Below are 23,138 nucleotides of genomic sequence, written 5' to 3' on the forward strand. Positions count from 1 at the left end.
ATTACTTTGGTCTGCAATATATGTTGAAAAGAGTTGTTCAATATAATCGCCCATTGTTCTGGATTTTGTTTCAGCATATAATTCGTGAGGCCATCTGGCCTCGCAGCTCTGGAGGAAGAAGATTTCATTATAAAGGTTTGCACTGTATCGATGGAACAGTTTAGATTCCAATGCAGCATGGTCTTGGTGGTATAAATGAACTCAGACATTTTCACATCGGCGTATAACTTACTGAAATGCAGTGTCCACTGAACTTCTGTAACACCATTTAATTGAGATTCCACCTGAGAATTGGAGTTGCATCTGTTAAGGAGCTGCCATACTTGAGCAGCGTTTTTATTTTCACAGGCAGACAGAAAGTTTTCGCCATCTATTTGAAAGAGGTGGGCTTTCCTGGATCGAGTCCAGTTCCGATACGAACATCTCGCTGTTTTAATTGCTCTGAGTTGATCGCCCAATGGTAATTTACGTAATTTGCGTATTTCTTTTTTTAGGGCTGCTTTACGTTCTTGTAACGCAAGATCAAAGCCATGAATATGTGTACCAGCCCGTTCATTCTTTGATGGCAACAGATTTCTAAATGTATCTAAGACATCCACATAAGATGCAACATCACTATTTCTTTGGTTTTCCAAGATGGCAGCGTTTAAAAATGCCAGCTTACCATGGGACCAACTGAAACGATTTTTGCTATTGTTAACTGACAAGACCTAACGGCCCTTTTTGTGGGGATCATGTGAACATTTGGATAGGGCTCAACCATGCTTGAGAATACATTTTTCCAACGGTGCCCTGTCCAGCTGCCTCCACCTGAGCAGGACAGGTGGCGTGACGATAGTGCTGAACTCAACTCGTACAAAAAAAGGCAAACCTCGCTGGGAAGGGCCTCAGGAACTCAGGAGGGCATTAATCCTGTTAGTGTTGACCAAGCATTTGTCTTCCATTTGTTCCTCTAAAAGTCAAAACTTTATAAAATAAGTCCCACCTCCCGGGGCCTCGTTGCTAATTTCTAAAGGTCCCGATGGGTACAAAAGCCAACTACCAAAAATAAATTAGGAATCAAATGCCAAAAGACTCTGGTTATTCTTGATCAGAGATCCAGATCCAAAACTTCAGCACTAAACAAGTCCCACTCTCCCTGCCTACGTTCACCTCTCCACACCACAGGTGCAGCTGGACCCTAGTCTCTCTTCCAGGCACCTACGAGACCCCTGACCAATAAAATCCAAGGCACCCAGTGCACCCACTGAGAGATGACAAGAATGCCAATTACACCGACATTTATTTTCAAATCTAGATCCAACCCATACTGCTTATTGAAAAATGGCGTACCAGCACACCCTCGGACAGAGTGGCCCGCCCTCTCTATCCTGGCACAGGGTTTACAAATCCTGAGCACATAGGTGCTGAGGTTAAGTTAGAGTTTGCAGTGTGAGCACCCTAAAACCCCCACACTTTGGGGCCATTTGTAATGCAAGTGGTCTTGTATAGCACCGTCCTGCCACTAGTGGTGGCCCCGCTGCGTGTAACTCTGCAAGAAAAAAAGGGGGTTGGATTATTAGTGGGATAGTGTGAGAGCCAGAAGACAAACCTGTGGTGCGTAGGGGTGCAGATCGGATGTTCCAATTTCCTGAATCGCAATCTGCTTGCTATGGGTTTGGATGAGAAACTTAAGAGTGTGTTACCCATAGGGAAGAGCCCAAGATCTGGTAGACTACAGCGCGTTGGGTCTTGTTTGCTGCTGATGTGGGAGAGTGCAGTGCGACTGGGCTAAAGAGGAGAGCTCGGCTAGTGTTTATGTGCTTATGGCTAGGCCTGTGGTGGCTGTCTACGGGTGGTGTGTATGTACTGTATGGTTGTTGGAGATCTTAGAGGGTAGTTGGGGAGTCGGGGAAAGGGAAGCAGAAGGCCTTACCAGGCAAAACAGCCTGCAACCCTGCGTTCCTACCCCTGGCCATTTTCACACAGGGTCCACTTCCCTCGCTCACAATGCCACCTGTCATCTGTTTTCTCTCTCTTCGTCGTTCCCGCTTTGAGGACTGGAGTCACCCATTTCACCTTCCTTAGTATGTTGTTTGGCAGGCTGCGAGATGCCTCAACCCACGTCACCATCCAGACATAGCTTACAGCTGCAAGCACAGGGGCCCTGAACCTATCACTCAAGCCATATCACAAACCACCGGTTTACACAACCCAAGCACCTGCAGTGCTCGAGTGCAGGCTGAGCAAGTGAGAGTCCTATGATCCTTTGTTTGCTGGTGTCCCTCTGGTTTTCTTGGCACTAGCAGCAGAACAACATGTGAGTGTCTGCATTTTGAATCAAGACACTGTGAATCGAACTAGTTTTGTTGCAGCGTCAAGAGACGCCATGACCCCTGCAGCAGTGTGTCAAATAAAACCCAAACATGTTGTAACATAGCTTAGAATTCATGGCACCGTCCCCTTCTCCTTTCGATGTAAAATTCTCTACTTCAGGGGAGGGGATTAAAAATAACAATTATAAGAAGATAGAGAAACTAAAACAATCAGTATTAATGACAGGAAAGGGAATCATTTCTGGGCCGTTTGAATGCATGAAAGGAGATGGGGGGGCGCAGAGGGCCCTCTTTCTCAAGCACGGCCAGGGAAAGGGAAGTGGCACACATTTAATTTCCTGTATCATAACTCACCACAGGCTGTGCAAACCCTGACAGGTTAATCAGTGAGCGCACAGGAAGAGATTGCCACATTTTCAGTGAAATGCTCCTCGGCCCGTGGCTGGCTGTGAAAGACTCAAGGCCATACAAATCTTAAACAATTAAGCGTCCAAAAATGCAACTTTGAACTCCCAGATCCTATTTATGGAAACATTCAGCGCGAGACTGTGCAGGAAAGAGGGGTGGGGGGTTATCTAGTTTGTTTCCGGACCTTTTAGGCTGGGATCGCCAGCCTATCGAAGTGTACCATTCAGCCACGGTTTCAAGGCATCAACAATACATTATAAGAAAGGTTTTCATTTAATGCACTCCACTGGCGATTAGGGGCATCTTTTTACTACCTGGTGGGTCGCCACGCCCAACTCAACGCAATCAATATTAATATCTGGGTTAAGGTATGTGTCGTGAAGATGGAAACGTCAACATTATCAGTGTGCAACACAAATGCAAAAGTATGCAACTGGTCTGTATTTGCAGGCAGCAATACGTGCTCTGTGCCAGCAGCTGCACGCTTCCGTTGACTCTATCCCTATGTGTTTACTTTTTTATTAACTTCCTAATGTTGTGTTGAGATTCTAGTAGATACACATTAAGGTGCCGACTCACACAGGACCTTGATTCTGGTGTAAGTTATGCAGTGGTGGAAATGGAAAAGAATTGGTGGGGGATCCCACAAGGGCCGGGTGGGGGCGGAGTTTGTGGCGGGGGTGCGGTGCCCAAGGTGGCATGGTTAATGGTAGCAGAGCTGGCACATGACCTCCAATCAGAGGAAATGTCCAAAATAATAGTTTAAAACGGCACAATTTCTTTCATGCTGCTTATTTTCCAAACTATATATCAATTTCATTTTAAACCACTTCCATGGCACTGGCGATAAGTTATTTCACTATGCGGATAAAAGTTTTGACCAGTGTTGCTAAGTAAATATTCTTTAAAATGCACAATTTGCATCCCATTTTATTTAAAAAAAAACTTCCCCTTAGGTACTATTCAAACAGGGTGATTTCGTTCGCCATAAGCAACGTTTTCTTTTACTTGAACCCCCACCCAGCACAGCCTCTGCAGCTCCCCTCTGAAAGCAGTTGGGTCGCTGCATCATGTGGGATCGTTTTAATAGGGGTATTTATTTATGCAATGTTTGCCTGATACAGGTATCCGACAAACATTGCATGAATAAATAAATAATCCGGTCCATGTATCCGACAAACATTGCATAAATAAATAAACCGGGTTGTGGCTGAGGACTGTAACTTCCTTTTGTGACCTCTTGCATGGGGTCACCGGAGGAAGTTATAGTTTGCTTGTGGGCACTTTTTTTCCTTCTCCCCAGTGCAGAGCAGGGATTTGGGGCAGCTGACTCTGGCCAGATCCTGAGATCCGGCTACACATCTGGTACCGGATCTCAGATCCGGTGAGCGCCGGCCCAAAGACCAACCGCTGAAGCTATGCCTGCTTTAAGTTACACCAGCAGCCATTCAGAGTTTATTTCCACAAACAGGATTCCCAGAGAAATTGGCTGCAACTCACCACTGTCAAAACAACAATCGCTTCCTTAGTACCTAATTCTCAAAAATGGCTGCCCTTCTGCCCGTTATTAGTAATCTGTCATGGTGTTACGTGTACACAGGGGTGGGCTGGCCTATAGGGATCTCTGGAGATTTCGAGGTAGGCCCCCTCATCCGGGGCCTCTTTTATGTGGTAACCTATTTTATTTCCATATGTTCAAATAGGGTTGGGCTTGCTGATAATGTGTAATATTTCCAGGGCCTCTTTTGCTTCCCAGTCCACCCCTGCAAATGGGTGACTACATTAAGCTTTTCAAAAAACGTTTTCAAACGTGTGCACCCCCCAATTGAAAAAGGTGTGTGTGACACCTATCCTTTCTAACTCCACACATTTGCATATAATTTCACACCTCACATGCATCGTCCGGCTGGAATTTATGCATGTTCACAAATTTGTATAGGACATTTATTTTTTGTAAATACAGTTACCCTTTTAGGACATATTCCTTGTTCCCATGCTTGCATCTCCTTGACACAACCACATTCCCGTAGCACGCCACAGAGGGAACACCCACATTTGCGTCACTACTCTTATTTTACAAATGTGCCACGTCACGCACATGGCCACAACATTACGCCAAACCCATGCCTTCTCCAAAGCCATACTTTTTGGTGTAACTCATAATTATGATTTTGAATGTGTAACAACTTACTCACTAGGAAGACACCCCTTTTGATGGCTCGTTCCTCATACTTCCAGACAGGCACAGTGATAGAGATAGGCAGCTCACCGCCACACTGTGCTCGCTGAATTTACTTACTCACTAGGAAGGCAGCCCTTTCGATGGCTCGTTCCTCATACTTCCAGGCAGGCACAGCGATAGAGATAGGCAGCTCGCCGCCACACTGAGCTCGCTGGATTTACTTACTCACTAGGAAGACAGCCCTTTCGATGGCTCGTTCCTCATACTTCCAGGCAGGCACAGCGATAGAGATAGGCAGCTCGCCGCCACACTGTGCTCGCTGGATTTACTTACTCACTAGGAAGACAGCCCTTTCGATGGCTCGTTCCTCATACTTCCAGGCAGGCACAGCGATAGAGATAGGCAGCTCGCCGCCACACTGAGCTCGCTGGATTTACTTACTCACTAGGAAGACAGCCCTTTCGATGGCTCGTTCCTCATACTTCCAGGCAGGCACAGCGATAGAGATAGGCAGCTCGCCGCCACACTGAGCTCGCTGGATTTACTTACTCACTAGGAAGACAGCCCTTTCGATGGCTCGTTCCTCATACTTCCAGGCAGGCACAGCGATAGAGATAGGCAGCTCGCCGCCACACTGTGCTCGCTGGATTTACTTACTCACTAGGAAGACACCCCTTTCGATGGCTCGTTCCTCATACTTCCAGGCAGGCACAGCGATAGAGATAGGCAGCTCACCGCCACACTGTGCTCGCTGGATTTACTTACTCACTAGGAAGACAGCCCTTTCGATGGCTCGTTCCTCATACTTCCAGGCAGGCACAGCGATAGAGATAGGAAGCTCATCGCTACACTGTGCTCGCTGGATTTACTTACTCACTAGGAAGACAGCCCTTTCGATGGCTCGTTCCTCATACTTCCAGGCAGGCACAGTGATAGAGATAGGAAGCTCATCGCTACACTGTGCTCAGTGGATTTACTTACTCACTAGGAAGACAGCCCTTTCGATGGCTCGTTCCTCATACTTCCAGGCAGGCACAGCGATAGAGATAGGAGGCTCATCGCCACACTGTGTTCAGTGGATTTACTTATTCACTAGGAAGACACCCCTTTCGATGGCTCGTTCCTCATACTTCCAGGCAGGCACAGTGATAGAGATAGGCAGCTCACCGCCACACTGTGCTCGCTGGATTTACTTACTCACTAGGAAGACAGCCCTTTCGATGGCTCGTTCCTCATACTTCCAGGCAGGCACAGCGATAGAGATAGGAAGCTCACCGCTACACTGTGCTCAGTGGATTTACTTACTCACTAGGAAGACAGCCATTTTGATGGCTTGTTCCTCATACTTCCAGACAGGCACAGCTATAGAGATAGGAAGCTCATCGCTACACTGTGCTCTATGGATTTTCAATATTTGTTATTTTTCATTTTCAGCCCTGTTGTACAGCACTTATGGCATTTAATTGCGGCTTTAGAAGGACTCTAGGGTGGGGTTTACGTGGAAAGACTGAAGGGGTGGTCCATTAAGCTCAGTCTCTCTAGTCCTAAAGGCTTGTGGCTCAGATCTGTTTGGCACCCAGTGGCATAGTGCTCTGCTAGCCATTTCAGTGTGTCAAATTGGGGATGAATGTATGGAGATAGGGTGATGCCTGCCAATCTGCGCTACCCAAACCGAACAGTAATCTGAGGTTAGTTTTGTACCAAAAGTTAGCCCAATGCCACACTATCGTGGGTTATACAGTAAGTATTTTTAATTGATAAAAGCAAAGAAACACTACACGCCAACACGTGTTTCAGCCCTCTCTGGGCCGTCCTCAGGGCGTATGCAAATAACAATTAAGTGTAGCTTAAAATGGTTGACATTGCCCAATAAGTCACCTCTGTAGGGTCGATTTGTTCGAATCGGGAAATGGCACTGGTAACAGTGCTGGAAAGCGTAATCCCGAAAAAAGTAGTGTGCTACTGCAAGTCTAATGTCCGTAAAATACGAGCGTCATCATAACACGCCTGAATGCGTTCCTGCACGGTAGTTTCTGCCTGCAATTTTAAGCTACACTTAATTGTTATGTGCATACGCCCTGAGGACGGCCCAGAGAGGGCTGAAACACGTGTTGGCGTGTAGTGTTTCTTTGCTTTTATCAATTAAAAATACTTACTGTATAACCCACGATAGTGTGGCATTGGGCTAACTTTTGGTACAAAACTAACCTCAGATTACTGTTCGGTTTGGGTAGCGCAGATTGGCAGGCATCACCCTACCTACTGTTTATTGTATAGAAGGGCTGCCGAGAAGTTACCCTTCTACACTCTGCTACTGCCGCTAATGACCCCCTCTCACACCATAATAGCGATTTGAGTGAACTAATAATAATGTGTGCGCAACTACCCACATAAGGGCCTTACTTCTCGGTATCTTTACTTGAATGTATGGAGAGTCAATATTCATAGCATCTAGGAGCCAAAGGCTCAAACAAACAAGTAAGAAAACACAACACGCTCTGAAACACTTGTTCGTGCTCTGAAACACTTGTGTACGGGCGCAATAGAAATAAAATATCAGTATCGAAGTTCTTTCTGTGCAACCTGGGAAGCTTTGTTCAGTCCCATGTTGGAAGGGGATGAGTTTCAGAGGATGAGCCTTGAGTATGACGAGCAAGTCCCTCCCCAGAGGTTTGTACTTGCACGTTGAATGGCTAGGAGGTTTTGGAATGCTGACCATAGGGGTCTGTTCAGTCGGTAGGGATGGAAGGCCATGGTGAGTTAAGACTGAGCCTCTCTGTGTGCCTCGGGTGAATAATGAGGCGACTCTACATGATGGCCTGTCAGGGTGACTGGTTCTAAAGGACATACCTCTGCCCAGTGGTGGAAATGGAAGCAATTTAAAGGGGGATCCCACAAGGGAAATGGTGGGGCCGGAGACTGAAGGCGGCCGGAGTTCATAGGGGGCAGAACTGGCAGTGAAACTCCACTCAAAGGAAATGTTCAAAATAATAGTTTTAAAATTGTGCAATTTCTTTCATGCTGCTTCTTTCCAAACTCCACACTGTATATCAATTCCACTCCAAATCACTTCCGTGGCAGTGGTGCAGGCAAAATATGTTATCATTGCCACTTTAAAATCGCTTTGGGATCCCATCACCAGAAGAATCACCTGAGAGATGAGATTTTCCAATAACTATGCTGGCAAAATATAAAAGGTGCTCACCTTTTTAACCAAGCAAGTTATAGTGGAATATTCCCTGGGAAACAAAGTTCAAATATGAGACATGTGCTCTGATGACAATTGTATGTGGTCTTGTGGGTAAGCGTCAACACTGGGAATGTGACAAGCTATGTGAAATCTTGATAGCCAAGCACTTGTGCAAGCTTGCTGGCCCCAAACACATCAATGGGGTGTTACATCTGCCTTCTGAAAAAAGGACACTGTCATCCACCCACGCGTATCCTTTCCCGATGCCTTGAAAAGCAGCACATGGCCACAATCAGGGAAAAATAACTGCTCCAGTCTTCAGGATTGCAAACTCTCTTACCACATCCAGGGCATAAATGCAGGACTCACTTGCACTCCCATAATCTCCCCTCCTCACCTCCCTGTTTGGCTTTCAACAATACTCTGCTTTATGACGATGGCTTGAAAAGTACACAAACCATAGTAAGGTACTCACACAAGTATATAAATCCTTAAAGAATTATGTTAGGCAAAACGTGTACAATTGTGACATTATTACCCCCATCTTGACTGGGAGACTACAAATACCAGAATCCAATTCATCAAATGGCAAAATATTGCCCTTGGGGGTTGAAAATGTATTTCCAAGACTTATTACAAAATGTAATGTGTGAAAAGGTTACCTGTTTGTTTCAGTGTTCGACCAATGCAGGGTTCATATATGATGGAAATATTACATTATACCATAAATAAACACTACATCTGAAAATAATGTAGTTGTTTAAAACAGTTTTGTGTGATATAATTGAATTGGTCTGGAGGAGGGCATGTATTTAGCCAGCTAACTGGTGCTTTCTGTGTGCTTGTGGAATGAAAATGTCCATTTGCATTTCTTAACACAGAACCATTACGAATGTCTTGTCAAAAACAATAGTCCCTTAAATGAGCCATTATTTATAAATTTTAAAGGTTCTGCACGAAGAAGTGATACGCTGTAATTATGGGGCCTGCACCCTCTGATGGGCCGCTAGGAGGTTTTTTTTTCTGTAGGGAGCCACTGAGCCACAGAAGTGGAAACGGTGGCCTCACTCGACAAAAAGAAAAGCAAGCCTCGCACATGGAAGCCGCACAGCCCGCCTGTGCCTTCGGCCCGGCTCTGAACAGGGACTCCCTCTTTAAGCCATGGCTGTGCTTTAACGAGGGAGTCCCAAAAAACAAGGGGTCTTATCTTCTCTGCATGTTAGAGCACACAGAGCAGATTAGATCACTGAGTCCCCAGCTTCACTGAGGAGAAAGACGCCTCGCTCTGTGTGTTAACAAGGGAGTCCCTGTACCTCAGCAAAGCTGGGGGCTCTGTAAGGCCTGTCAGGGCTGAGGCAGGCCGGGTCTGAGATTCGGGGAGACATTTGATGCCAGATCTCAGACCCGGCAATATCTGGCTCATTGACCTGCGCTGCTTCTGCCTGATCAGGGTAACTCTGCCCAATGGTAGTAACTGCAGATAATGATCATGTCTGATGGTGGTTACTGTTGTGTAATTAGGGCAACTCTTGTGCCTAATGCAGTAACTTTGCTTAATATATTGGCTGCACATGCTGGCATGACCTTTACAGGTGGGACAACAGTGCCTCTTCGAGTGACTGTGCCTAACATGGTGGCCTTTCCTAATGTAGTTATTCTGCCTGCTGGGGGGACTTTTCCTAAGTGAGTGACGGCTCAAGTGACGTGAGATATAGAAGTAGCAATAATTGTCATTTGCATAGCGACTTTTCCCAATTGTAGCGCTCTGTGGTAGGAACACCTGCAGGGACCGAAATCCAGTCATGGGAAAATCCTGTGTATGCATTTGGCCAAGATTAGGAATTGGGTGGGCTGGCTAGGCTCCAGTACGCAACCCAAGAGGTCAGCCACGTGGATGGGTGCTGAGGGAGGTCATGACAGAGCGCTAGTGCTAAAGACTTGATGTGTGACCAGCTAGACCAAAAATTGTCGTAGGTTGTCAAGGTATTCCAATGGCAGAGGTGTTGGTGCAAGTTTGCGGTAAGGGGCAAAGTAATTATGTGTCCAGCTAGACCAAATTTGTCGTAGCCGTACCTGCATTCTAAAGCGTGTGGATGGGTAGCCGTGCCTGCGGCAGATGTCCACCGAGGTGGTGTGTTTATATGTACCTTAAGCTCAGATGGAATTTATCTTTGATCTTGCTGTGTGATCCGATCGCCAGAAACGGATTTGTTTAGCGCCGGTGGCAGTGCCTGCTGGAGTGCCTATCCCTGATTGGTTCATTATTCCACAATGCTGCTATACAATACACAACAATGTAAAGCACGAGTGAGCATGGCTTACAGTCCGTAAAATATTGTTTTTGGGGAGAATCGTAATCTGACAACCCCATTCTCACGACTTTCCTTACCAACCATTAATATATATGCTGAAATGTGGGCGCCTATGACCAAAAACCCTGTTCTATGGGATGATACCCACTGATGGGGTTAGCTCACTGTACATTTCACAGAGGAGAACTATCAGTTGCATATCAGTCTGGTCCCGCCCATAAGAACAGTCCAGCGCCGACTTGCTAGGCAATTCTCCTCTGTGCAATCATACGGTTGGTATTGAAAGGTAAGGCAAAGTTGGAAACAAAAGATAAAAGTAAAAAACAAAGGGTGAGGAGAAATGGAGGGTACAGGTGCAGCTAACAGGTCTGAGGTGGAACACCCTCATTAAGAAAAAAGAAAACATTCAGTCATCAAGTGTTCTTATTTTTCAGTGAGTGGTAAAAAAGGGCAATTCACATGTCTGACATGCATCCCTGACCACAGCTCTCAAGTGGCCTTATAGCACAATTGATTACATCAGCCAGACTCGGTTTTGCTTAATGCCTGCTGGGACTTGCAGGCTATTAGCTTCAATTGCAAACAAACTACAAGTCCCAAAAAGCAATTTGCAAAACCGAATGTGGATAAAAGCACTACCCATTACATGGGGCCAACTGGCAACTAGGAGTGACAGCTAGTGCTATGGGCTTCACACCAGACATCTCTGTGGATTTTTCCCCACTCACTACTACAAATCATTATGTTTGCAGCACAGGAAATAGACTGGTACCATCTTCCTCGGTCAACAGTGTGTTTCAATTCACAGTTCGGCACCCACAAGCAAACCTTGATACAGAGACACCAAAGCATGTCAAGATGCCGCATTTAGAAAAGGGTTGTCCAGTAAGGGTTTATCCCTTGGCATTCTGGGATACGTAGTCCCGCATTTCCACCTTACAAAACCAGGACTACAAGTGCCGAAATGTAAAAGAAAAGAAACAAGGACTGGACCACCATCTCATCTTGACAATGTCATGCATTAACTGGGGCTCAAGCACACCCTAACAGTGGTCTCCGGTCCCACCACAATTTTGGCGGGACACATTATCACACCACGGCCGCAGCTGTGACAGGAGATGCGCCCGCCATTAAGTGAGGTAAGCTGACTGAAGTGCCAGCCAGCCACAGCGTCGCTGTAGCTGGCTGGCACTTCTGTCAGTCGCTGTAACTTCCTCTGGTGAACCCCCACGCGAGGGGTCACCAGAAAAAAGTTACTGTCCCTTTGTTTCCCCAGGTCGCCGAGGAGTCTTTAACCCTCTGCGAATCTGGGGATTCCATTAAACATTTCGAGTTTTATAAAAGATGACTTGAAAAGTACTCAATTCAAGCCATCTTTTATAAAGCTTTTCTGACGGACAAAGAAGCCTCAGGCTTTGTCCGTCGTCAAAGCTTTATAAAAGATGGCTTAAATTGTGCACTTTTCAAGCCATCTTTTATAAATATAGAAATGTTTTTAAAAGATGGCTTGAAAAGGGTGCACACCATAAGGTACGCACACAAATATATAAATGTTATATATTTGTGTGCGTACCTTACTATGGTTTGTGTACTTTTCAAGCCATCTTTTATAAACAGATATTTATAAAAGATGGATTGCATAGTACACAAACCATAGTAAGGTACGTACATAAATATATAGCACCTTGAGATCATACCAATGATACATAAGGCGCTATATAAATGCAAAGTAACATAACATAACATATAAATGCTTACATGTATCTATATATTTGTTTGTGTACCTTACTATGCTTTGTGTACTTTTTAGGCCACGCCCATCCCATAAGCCACGCCCTAAATGAGCCTCCCCACTCAATTTCTTAACCCACTTAAAGCCCTGCCTGCTACTGGTGTAATAAAAATGTCTTACCAGGTCTGCCTTCAGCCACTCGATTTATAAGCACTTTGCGTGTCCTACATTGATGCCCTGTTAAAAACAAGCATCAGCAAAGGCAACAGTTTTGGCTTGTGTATAAGTATTAGGCATTTGCCAGGCGCTGCTATTAAGATGCCCAGGTACTTGCACCATTTTGCACCTGCTGCCAGGGCTAGATTTAGGCCCGGGCGACCTGAGCGGTTGCCGGGACGCCATATTAGCCCCCTTCCATGCCAGCTCGGGGGAGTCATTCCAAGGTTCCCAGGAGCTGGTGTTGTAGGTGGAGGCACCCATTGGAAGGAAGTGCGGCCTGCTCTCGTGCTGGGGCTGGGTGCTCTCTATGGAGTAGAGCGCTTTTCATTACAATAGGACGCTGATGCTAAACCAGCAGGGGCCGCCTTTGAAAGGTTGCTCCATGCTGGTTTAGCATTGTCGCCCTATTGAAGTGATTAGCTCCTCGCTCCAGCACAGGAGTGGGGAGTTAATCACTTAAATAGAGTTCCCCTGCTAGGCTAACCCAACCTCCCACCCCATACCCACGTCCCTTGACTCCGGTGGTGGTAGGGAGGGGGGCGGCACATTATGATTCCTCACCCTGGGTGCTGCCAGAGCTAAGGCCAGCCCTGTCTGCTACCATTAGTACCAGCTGTGCCGTTCGCATGCCTACCCAAAAGCCCAAACTGTTGGCATTGCCAATGCTTGTCTTCATTCTCTTTCAAATGACTGTGTTGGGACTAAATCTGAAAAGCCCTCCGATCCCTGGCCGCTCTCTAACCACACAAGGAAACCTTATATTAGCATATTTATTCGTGGAATCGGGAGCGCGCGCTCCCTGCGGGGCTTGCGTTAAGATCTCAAACTACTGCACCGCGAGTTGTTCGTCTGCTGCTCTGAACTTCAAGATTTCTTGCACAGAGCGAGGAAAGAAATCGGGCAGCATTCCTTGCACACTCCCACTCGCCTCTGAGGTTCTGCCATTTCCTTCCTTCGGCTTTTTTTAGAAGCTGCTGTGTTTTTCTCACGTCCGGTAACAAAGGATGTTTTGTGCCGCGCCGATTGCGAGGCCGGGGTCCTCCTCGCGCCCTGCTCGAGTTATCATGTTTGAAAGCGTTGCTCGCACCTCGAGGAGGGCTGGGGGGAGGGGAAGCGCGCCTGCCATGCCCTGAAGGGGGCAAGGAAAGGCTACCTCGCCCCACCCTCTTATGTAAACTTTACAATTTTAGGCCGTCTGCAAACAAATGCGGACTGAGAACACACGTTGAAAAACTTCCTGACATGAACTCGGGGAGCTTCGGCTGCTGACTTTCTTTTTTTTTATAATCACCAGGTGCCAAAGTAATCTTTGCTATGTGTTCTCACCAGGCTGGGACTGGCCTATAGGGCAATGCCCGACCCAATCAAACGAAATGCTAGTCTTGGCAAGTTTGTTTGGTAAGTGGGCCACTTTTTTGGTCCTTGTGGGGCAGTTTGATAAGTTACGTCACCAGGCGGCTAGTAGTTGAGACCAGTGGTACTGAATGCATGTTCTTTAAAATGCACGATTTGCATCACATTTTACCAAAAACCTCGCCTTGGGTACTACTCAAACAGTCGGTCACAAAAGGAGTGAATTGCCATTTGAAACTGTGGGCCACTTTTTCATCGGTGCAGAGACAATTGTATGCCCCAGTCCGACCCTGGTTCACGGTGGTACCGGTTCACCAAAGGAAAGCGTGTAGTTGCACACCCGCAGCAAGCTCGCACTGGACCAGCTAAAGCAGGAAACCTCAGGGCTGATTAACAAAGCTTCAGCGACAATTTAGTAATTTGCGATTGGTGCATTTTGCTCAAGTGCAAATTGCACATCAAAAGTGGGCGCATCTAATGCATCCGGCTCCTAAATGTCTTATTAGTTTTCTGTTGTCTGCTTCAGAGGCTGCTGTGACAGCTGTGATTGTAAGATGCTGCCTTGTCACCCGCGTGACAGATCGCCGACACAAGTGGGCGCATGAACCAATGCACACTAATAGAGTCAGAGACATGGGGCCACATTACAAGTCCGGCAGTAACCCTCCCGGAGCTACCGGTGGGTTGCCGCCGGACTTGCAATATTTACCGGTGCCTGGCTTGCCGGTAACACCAGGGGATTACAACCCTGGCGTTCCGGGAAGTCAGGCGCCGGTAAATGGTAAATCCCCCTTTCCATTTGAGTCCCAAAGGACTCAATGGGAATGGGGACCACGGAAGTTCCCGCACCATTAATAACGGTGCAGGTGCTTCCGTGTAACTCTGCGGGCGGGTGCCGTTCCGCCTGCCAGGTCTGACCCTGGCGGTTGGGACGGCACCCACCCGCAGAGTCGTACTGTGCCAGTCCAGTGACAACGGTAACGGTAGGCTTACCGGCACCGCTGAAATGAGGCCCATTGTATCGTTTCCCCATGTTGTATCATACCTAGACGTAAAGCAGTGTATCAAGTGCGGAGAACCTATCATAAATCTCTTAAAACATCCCTACCTCTCATACAAGTATGCTTCCAAGAGGACAGGTCAGAGGTCGCATGCATTAAATGTTATCATGACCAAGATCAGGGAAAATTGACCATCAGAGCCCTTAAACGCGCGGTGTAACTGATAGACATTATTTCTACATATCATTTTGTTTCCAGTAAAGCCTACAATCGTAGCATGTTTCCTCTGCTTATTTATTTTTGTTATGTTTAACATTATTGACATGATATTTCAGTGTAAGGCCGTTCTGAGTTTGCATTATTTAACAGAAAGCACTACATTTAATCAAATAATACATAACACTATGTTTCACACAGCAGCAGCTGGTGAATTTTTTAATTACTGGGGTGTAAATATTTTCCACAAATATGCCACAGTGACCGAGCGTAGTAGTGAGGGAGCCAGAACCAACCAAGGGAGGTCTCGGGGGGGGGGGGGGGATTTGCAATCTGCAAGCGAGTTTGCAATTTGTTTGGTAGGGTAACTCCAATCCAAAAATGAAATAGATGCAATTCACCGACAGTGTGCAGGAGCATTTCCCAATGCATGTTCTTGGGAGGATAGCTCAGGGGCAACGTGCTCGCTGTTAGGGAGAATTCTCATCTATGGCTAATTTTCCTCACCTAGTGAGTCCCCCAGCAGCTTTACTGGACTTCTGGAGTTTATTTTTTCCACTTGGTAAGAGTGAGAGCTTTTCCCCACTCTTACCTGTGTGTTGCTATGTGTTTCTACCTGTTTTTGTGATTGTGGACTCTGAAGTACACCACTTCAGTAGCCCTCTTCTTTTTGTGTGTCACACAGCACCTTCAGTGCCGTGGCACAGGGCTGTCTTTGAGACTTCCCTCGACTCCATTTCTGAGGGGACTACCGTCCCCCAGTAAAGGGTAAAGTTACCATTAACTTTACTTAGTCAATCTACCACAGATCCAGTAGACCCCATCTTCCATGGAGTACTGGAAAGGGTTAACACTTATCCCTTTTTATCTGTACCTCCTAGAGCATTGTTTTGCTCTTTTAACATTTAGACTTGGATGGTGGCAGTGGTATCTACCCTAACTTTTCTACCGCGATTATATGAGATAAACGTGGTACTGTTCTTAGCTATTATATTAGCCTCGAACATAAACCCGCTTGACCAAATCGTCTTTCTTTTGGCTCCGGTTGGGTTTATTCACCATTTCTTTTTGTTAAAGTCCTTCTTGTGTTTTACTTTGCGTGGCAAACTAGGTTTGCCTTCTTTGTTCACTGTCTTTTGGCGGGCTTCTGCTCAGAAGCCCTCCTCAAGGCTCCTGGGTGTCTAGGTGGGCTGAATGTGAGGGAGGGGTGTATTCACCCCCTGCACAGGGTATCCTAGGAAACCCAAGTTACACTTTGTCATGATTGGCCAGGGTAGTTGTCCGGGCTGGACAACCGCCCTGCTGGGTGATTGACAGCCAGGCTGTGTGAATGGGGTTTTTTCGCATAAAAGGCAGGTCTCTTGGGCTAGAAGTCAGAGAGTCGCCACTGGAACTACAAGGAACCGAAGAGAAGTGGAGAGAACGAGCGCACCTTTTATTCCTCGTCGCTGCTGCCGGCTCCATCCCTGTGTGGTGCAGGCCCCCTTCAGACGTCCTCCTTCACAACGAAGCTCCAGGAATCATGGGTCTGCGGGAAACCAACAGGAACAACTGACAGGGCACAAGCTACAACATTGGAACAAGGTACTGTGTTCTACTTGAGGAAACTGGATGAATCCCTTTTCTTCATTTTCCAAGGCTTGCCCTTGTCTTCACTCCTTCATATAACTTTTGCTTCCGAACATTGACAATATCGAAGTACTTTTGGCTACGTTGAATCGTGAACTGTCTGACTGTGTGATCTTCGGCAACAGGCCCCGGTGTCTTTCAACCCTGGCTCCGGCCCTTTGACTTTTGAACTTCTGTCTGTGAGTGTTTCTTGATTCTGCCTGCCTAACCAAAATATTGCCTGTGATTTTTGCCTCCAACTCCCTCTGGGTATCTCAGGTGCTAAGTGTGTTTTTGCCCCGGTAGCATTTCATGTCACAGATACGCGTTTATTTAGTAGACCGAACTGTCAAAAAGTGATTGCAGTCGTAGTCACGGTAACGTGTTTTGTTCGTAACACCGGTTCATTCAAACACAGGGTACTTACCTTGAGACTTACTGTACAAAGTGAATTGGTTAGTTGTCGTATATTTAACGTGTGGTTTTTATTTGAGTTTAATAGAAGTGTTGTGTTTATAATGAATGGTTTAAAAATAAATGTACTTATATTTTTTACCTGAAACCTTGAGTCAGTGTTTGCTTGAGTCACAGTAATTGTGGTCCCTTTGTGTAATCTTTGCTACTGCTCATATACTCTTGAGATAAGCCTTGCTGCTCCACCACTGCTACCACTCTGACATAGTAGTACAGGCTTGTACCAAAGGTAAAACTTGTATTGCCACCTGTAGTCTTAATTGTGTGCAGTGGTCCGTAAGGGCACTGCACAGGAGTCTGCCTAACACTCGCCTTGAAAGCAAGACGACACGGAGCACCACAGGTTTGATCCCCGGGTCCGCGCATAGAAACCTCTGGGTATTAAAGGCGTTATACATAACCTATCATATCATGTTATGTTATGTCATGTTATAAAAACTTAATAAAGCGCACGTACACCCAGAGGCATCTTGGCGCTGACGAATGGTAGGAGTACAGGTAACATAACCGTGTCAGCGAGCCCAACTAGAAGAGAGTAGTTTTTAGAAATCTGTTGATTATCATATCGTGCCTTTGCCCACAATATATGCCAGTATAAAAAAACTGGCTTCTCCCATACATTTCCATGCTGGCTGCACCAATATATGCCACCATTTCTATATAAGAACATACTCATGTTATCTTTGCACTTAATGCTAGTAATCATACTGGAAGAAAACATGTCCACGCTGGCTCTGCCAATATATGGTAGTAGCCCCACTTAGTCCTGTTGGCTTTGCCTTTCAAAATTCCACGCCACAATAAGAAAACATTTCCAAACTGGCTGCACAATGTAGTCCAGGCTAGACACGTAAAAGCACTTATCATGTTTGCTTTATCCTTGATGCCCAGTAAAAAATACTATGCCACAGTAAGAAATAGTTAGACTGGCTGCACCAAAATCCCAGTCTAGCTAGTAATAACACTGACATGCTTTGCTTTATCATAGATGCCCAGAATAAAATATTGTGCAACAGTAAGGAAGGGCTAGACTGTCAGCCCCAAAATGCCAGTGTAGCCAGCTAATAACACATGCCATGCTTGGTTTATCATAGATGCCCAGTAAAATTGTCATGCTGCAGTAAGGAAGGGCTAGACTGGCTGTCCCAAAATGCCAATCTAGACAAGTAATAACACCTACTATGTTTTGTTTATCATAGGTGCCCAATAAAGAAAACATCATTACACAATCAGAAACGGCTACACTGGCTGCCCCAAAAACCTCCATGATGGGCGAGGGTTCGGCCGGGTCTGTGCCCTTTGCTCATTATGGGCCAGCCGCCTGTGGTTTTAGCGAGTCACCATCGACACATGTATATCTTTTTCCCCCATTGCTAAAACTGCACCTCTCCAATGTGTGGCAACTAGATCCACACCCAATTCTCCATGCACAACATTTACTAATATCCAGCATGACACATTATTTACTGTCTAGCAAGGTAGGCCCTCAATGTCAGACCCAAGATGTTTTTGGGCCCAGAGTGACTTGCTATGCTGTGATTAAACTTATATTTGCTTGTACTTGCTTTATGACCGTAACATTGGTAGTATAGATGGTTGAACACTAAACTTTCAAAGGAAGCAGCTATGGGTCCCGAATTTTAATCTCTCCCTCAATGGTTTTTAATGTTAGCTGGTATGACCTAAAATTAAAACACACTGTTTAATTGAAGCATGTCCTACTGTTGGTAAACAGACTAGCTAAATAAAAGGTGAAACACAACAAGTAAAATGAAAGGCTTATCACAGGCAGGCACTAAAGGGGAGGAGCCAAGTGAACACCTGCAAAGCTGCTCTGATTATGAAAGTCCATCATTGAACACTCTGCTGTGGCAAAAGCCCTCCCTATCTGCTTTGGTTAGCCCAATCACTGCTCTTAAACTCTTCCGTCACAACATGAACAAGTATTGGCCAACTGTTTGGGCTTTTGTGTAGACATGGGTACGGCATTTGTAATAGCACTAACTGGCCATTAATGGTAGCAGCTGCCAAATGGTGGAAGTGTCTGAGCATATACAGCAGTGTCTGGCAAATGTCTTTCTAATAGCTAGACACGCTGAAACTGTTGGCGTTGCCAATGCTTGTTTAAGCAGGACTTCAGTGAAGGATACCTAGACTGCTTATAAATCAAGTGGCTGACGGCAAACCTGGTAAAGACAGATTTATTGCACCAGTAGCGTGTTTATTGTACCAATTAAACCATTAACTCCCAGAAGACTGCTTTGAAGAAACACTGGTATGTACCTCAGGGCTAAGTAAAGTAGGATACTAAGGCTTGAGAGAACTAGAACAAAGAGATCCTAGAAGGGTGTGTTTTGAGAGGGGAGGGGCAGGAAGTGGGTGGGAATGGCCATAGGGATTATGAGGCCATGGGCATCAATGGGTGGGTAAATGACCAAACAACATTCTAAGCATATTGTCCTTCCTCATATACCATCTCCCCTTAGCAGCTGTACTCCAATGCAATAGTTTCTGCTTATAGGTGGCGCTAAAGCACCACCTCAGGGCCAAAACTAAAAACGTGGGTGTAACAAAAAGTGACTTTTCAAAACAACAAAAAAGAAAAAGAGGTAACCAAAAAAAACAGCATTGGTTATGTACGCAGGTATATGTGGAAGGGATAACACCTGGATCTCTTGGCTGCATATCTCGTCTGCTACAAAATTATTTTTATTTATTTGACACTTGTAACGCGCACCTAGCCCGTAGGTATCTGAGCGCTGGACAGATATTTACAGACATGGTTAACAGGTGCATAGAATTGAACACACATATCATATAATATAAGGTAAGATTTACAATGTACAATATTTACAGGTCTAAGAGGTATTTACAGGAGGCAACACGAGCTTTCTGGGGGTAAAGATGTACTATCATCTACCAAAGCCGCAGCATCATGTTTAACCTTTATTTTCATGAATAGGCAGAGTAAAATAATGTTGTAAAATAAAAGGTACTCATTGGCTGAGTTGTGCACAGTAATATTTTTCATATTAAACAAAATACAGCTAACCATGTAAATACACTATAAGCTTTGATTTTGTTGAATTTTTAAGAAATTTGGTAGCCCTGTCGACATACCCCATAAACAAAGAATTTTTGATAATATTAATTGGTGGAGAGGCATAGAGCATTGGCCCACTGGAATGACTGGACTTTGAAAACCTGAATTTAACACGTGGCGAGATTACAGTGCATGAGTCACCAGTTCACATACAACCATTGGTCACTGCCTGGGTTATCAAACTGAGTACATGTATGAGTTAGGCATCAGCTGTGTCCCCAGAACCACTGTCTCCCTGCTTGAGTATTTGTCAGTTTCAGGTTTTTATAAACAGGTATCATTACATGCCTGAAGAACAGTAAAAGACTAATCTATATCATGCATGTGTTTTAGGGATCTGTGTGATCTGCATGTGAATGTTTTGTTCGCGGGCACACTGCCCACAGTAAAACTGCTCAGGCCCCCGTTTTGACTATTAATTGAAAACATGGGGCCCAAGCAATTTTTGTCCCCCGCCTCCATTGTTCAGGATGCAGGGGACACCCCCGAAACTCCTATGGCCGCAGATTCGGAACATGTGGAACAGGGGACACTCCCGTTTTCCCTGCGCCTCATGTTCGGTATTTTCGGACCCAAATTGTTCGAAATAATTTGAACAAATGGTACTGACCGAATTCGGGTGCTTGCGCATGTAGAAAAACATATTTCCAATTCACATTCGTTTAAAAACAATAAATGTATTCAGTGACTAATACTCCTTAGTGCTCTAATTAATCCATAATCAATAGTACTTTTTATAAATTCAGATTGGCTGACATGTTTCATGCTTTCAGGAAAGAACTTCATCAGGGCTCATGGATTGAATAGCATTTACTTAGCAGAAGACCAGCTTGGGAGGAAAGGGGAAAGTGTCTGTCCCAGTGGGTGTCATCCCATTTACTTAATCTGGGTATGGATTTATGGGCTTATTACCTACAAAACCTGGGGAGGTTCACTATCTCTTGGGCCAATTAACCTAAACATGTACTCCTCAGCCTTCCTTTTCTTTCTATTTGAAATGCAAAAGGGACCATATGGCTGGTGAGGGATGACCTTTACAGTGGCCCCTGAGTCTGGCCCCTGAGTCTGTAGTTCAATGCTTGATCCCACTTGAAATGCAAATGCAGGTGACAATGTGCGGGAGGGAACAGGTAATCTGCAGCCAGCTGCATATTTAGGGAGAGTGTTTATGCCAGGGGAAAATTGCTAGAGTTGAGTGACCTATAAAATAAAGTGGCTGTCTTCTATTTTACTACGCCTCCCCGACAGCAACCAGGAAGGAATCTGAGTAAGAGTTTGTTAGAATTTCTGTAGATGAATCCCAGTGAATAGTGACACACAGTACTGTGCTTAAGCTTATTCACGCCTGTCTGTGCTTCATAACTCCAGCACTGGTAGTGCAGAGGATCGATCACTCATCTTTGAAAAAGGGAGCAGCCTTGTGACCATCAGAGTCTAGCCGAGGCATACCATTTAACATGAGGGGGGCAGACCTGAGATCTGTCATCCCCTAGAAATAGCTGGCTGCCTAATCAAGCATGTCCCGGTCTCTAGACATTCGCTGGTGTGTCCCTAGTTGTTTCAAAATAACTAAACATTTACTGAACTGACTTAGCAAACACAATGTTTAAGACTAACTATAACACTGTGTATGGTGTGAGAAACCAGGTGTCTCACCCGCTAGTTCCTGGGGGTCTCTCTCTCAGGTGCCGAGGGCACAGCCACCACCTTTGGATACAGACCCTGGCGGTGGACTAGTGTGGGAGGATCACCTGGATGAGGGTTTTTTGAGGAGTGGGACACCTGATGATGAGACGCAGTATGCCCCTCCCTGTAACCCGGTAAGATATTTAGGAACTCTACCCCCGCTTTCCGCTCACGAAAACTTTCACACGGACAGCCCGCTCTGGGAGAAAACAGACTCACACCAGAGCATTGTACCGGACATGTCACACTACTATGGTCAGGCAAGGTCAGGCAATTACTGGTAACCACTCACACCTGACGTCCACTACGCTTCCCCACACAGATAAAATGCAGAGCACGAGAGCACACTCTGAGCAAGGCAAAGAACAAGAATGAATAGTATTTTCACGATGGCAGCTGAACCAGGGAAGAAAGACGGTAAACCAAGAAGGGTATGAAAGGAGTGAGATACCCTTGACCTTTCCAATGAAAACCGTGACTTTCCAAAACCTTTCAGATTGAAAAGCATAAGGCCAGGAAACCAGACTGACGAATACTGTATTGTGTGTCGGAGATGCACGCTGACTGATTCGGGTAGGAACAGCAGCCGCAATGGTACCGTGCTTGATTCCAAGATCAAAGCAGTGCCAGACAGATCAACACAGCCGGTGAGTTGGGGAGACCAATGCAAGACCGGTTTGTGTTGAAGTCAAGATTGCAGGCAGAAACATTGTATAAAGAGCGCAAGAATGAAGATTGATAACGCGTGTGATGAAAGACACGAGGAAAGATTAATTGCTGATGGATGTTTGAACATTAAAGTAGAAAGTTACAATACCGGTGACAGAGTGTTACGTCTCTGCGAGGGTACTCAAACTAAGGTCACTTTAAAGTGGCAGAAACGAAAGTAGAAGATGGGTAAGAATGAGAAGTGAATCGAAGTGGTTCTGCAACAGTTTAAGAAAAACCCATTGCACATTCAAAAGTCTTCGATTTGTGATACAAAAGTGGTCTGAACCCAAAAGAGGGGGATCCATGGTCCGAGCCCGATCGAGGGAGACCAATTGTGAACATTGTTTTAAAAGGGGGTCCGAGCTTGAAGGAGGCAGTACCATGATGAACACTGGAAGCGAGAGCTTGTGAATGTGAATATCCTGATAAGAAAGTAACTTTGGTGCTTGTTTGTTACGACAGGCCCTCTACAATAAGAAACTGTTATTGAGACAGGGGCTTTGGAAGAAGGCCCTAATATCTGTGCTTTGAACTGTATCCTTGTGGCAGAGAAGCCAGAGTGTGTGCGAACCTCGAATGTGCCCCCTTGCCCCGTTCTGAAAACGTGGGGAAGGGAAGCCAACTCCTC

At 45.7% G+C, this 23,138-nt stretch overlaps 1 protein-coding gene across 3 annotated transcripts in view; it reads left to right on the forward strand.

Moving 5' to 3' along the window:
• MAML2 (mastermind like transcriptional coactivator 2) overlaps nucleotides 1-23,138 on the forward strand; it is a 726,684-nt gene that overhangs the window by 133,897 nt on the left and 569,649 nt on the right. The window lies entirely within an intron of this gene.

This window comes from Ambystoma mexicanum, chromosome 7q, assembly GCF_040938575.1.
Source record: "Ambystoma mexicanum isolate Mex_15411 chromosome 7q, UKY_AmexF1_1, whole genome shotgun sequence".
NCBI classification, from domain to species: Eukaryota; Metazoa; Chordata; class Amphibia; order Caudata; family Ambystomatidae; genus Ambystoma; species Ambystoma mexicanum.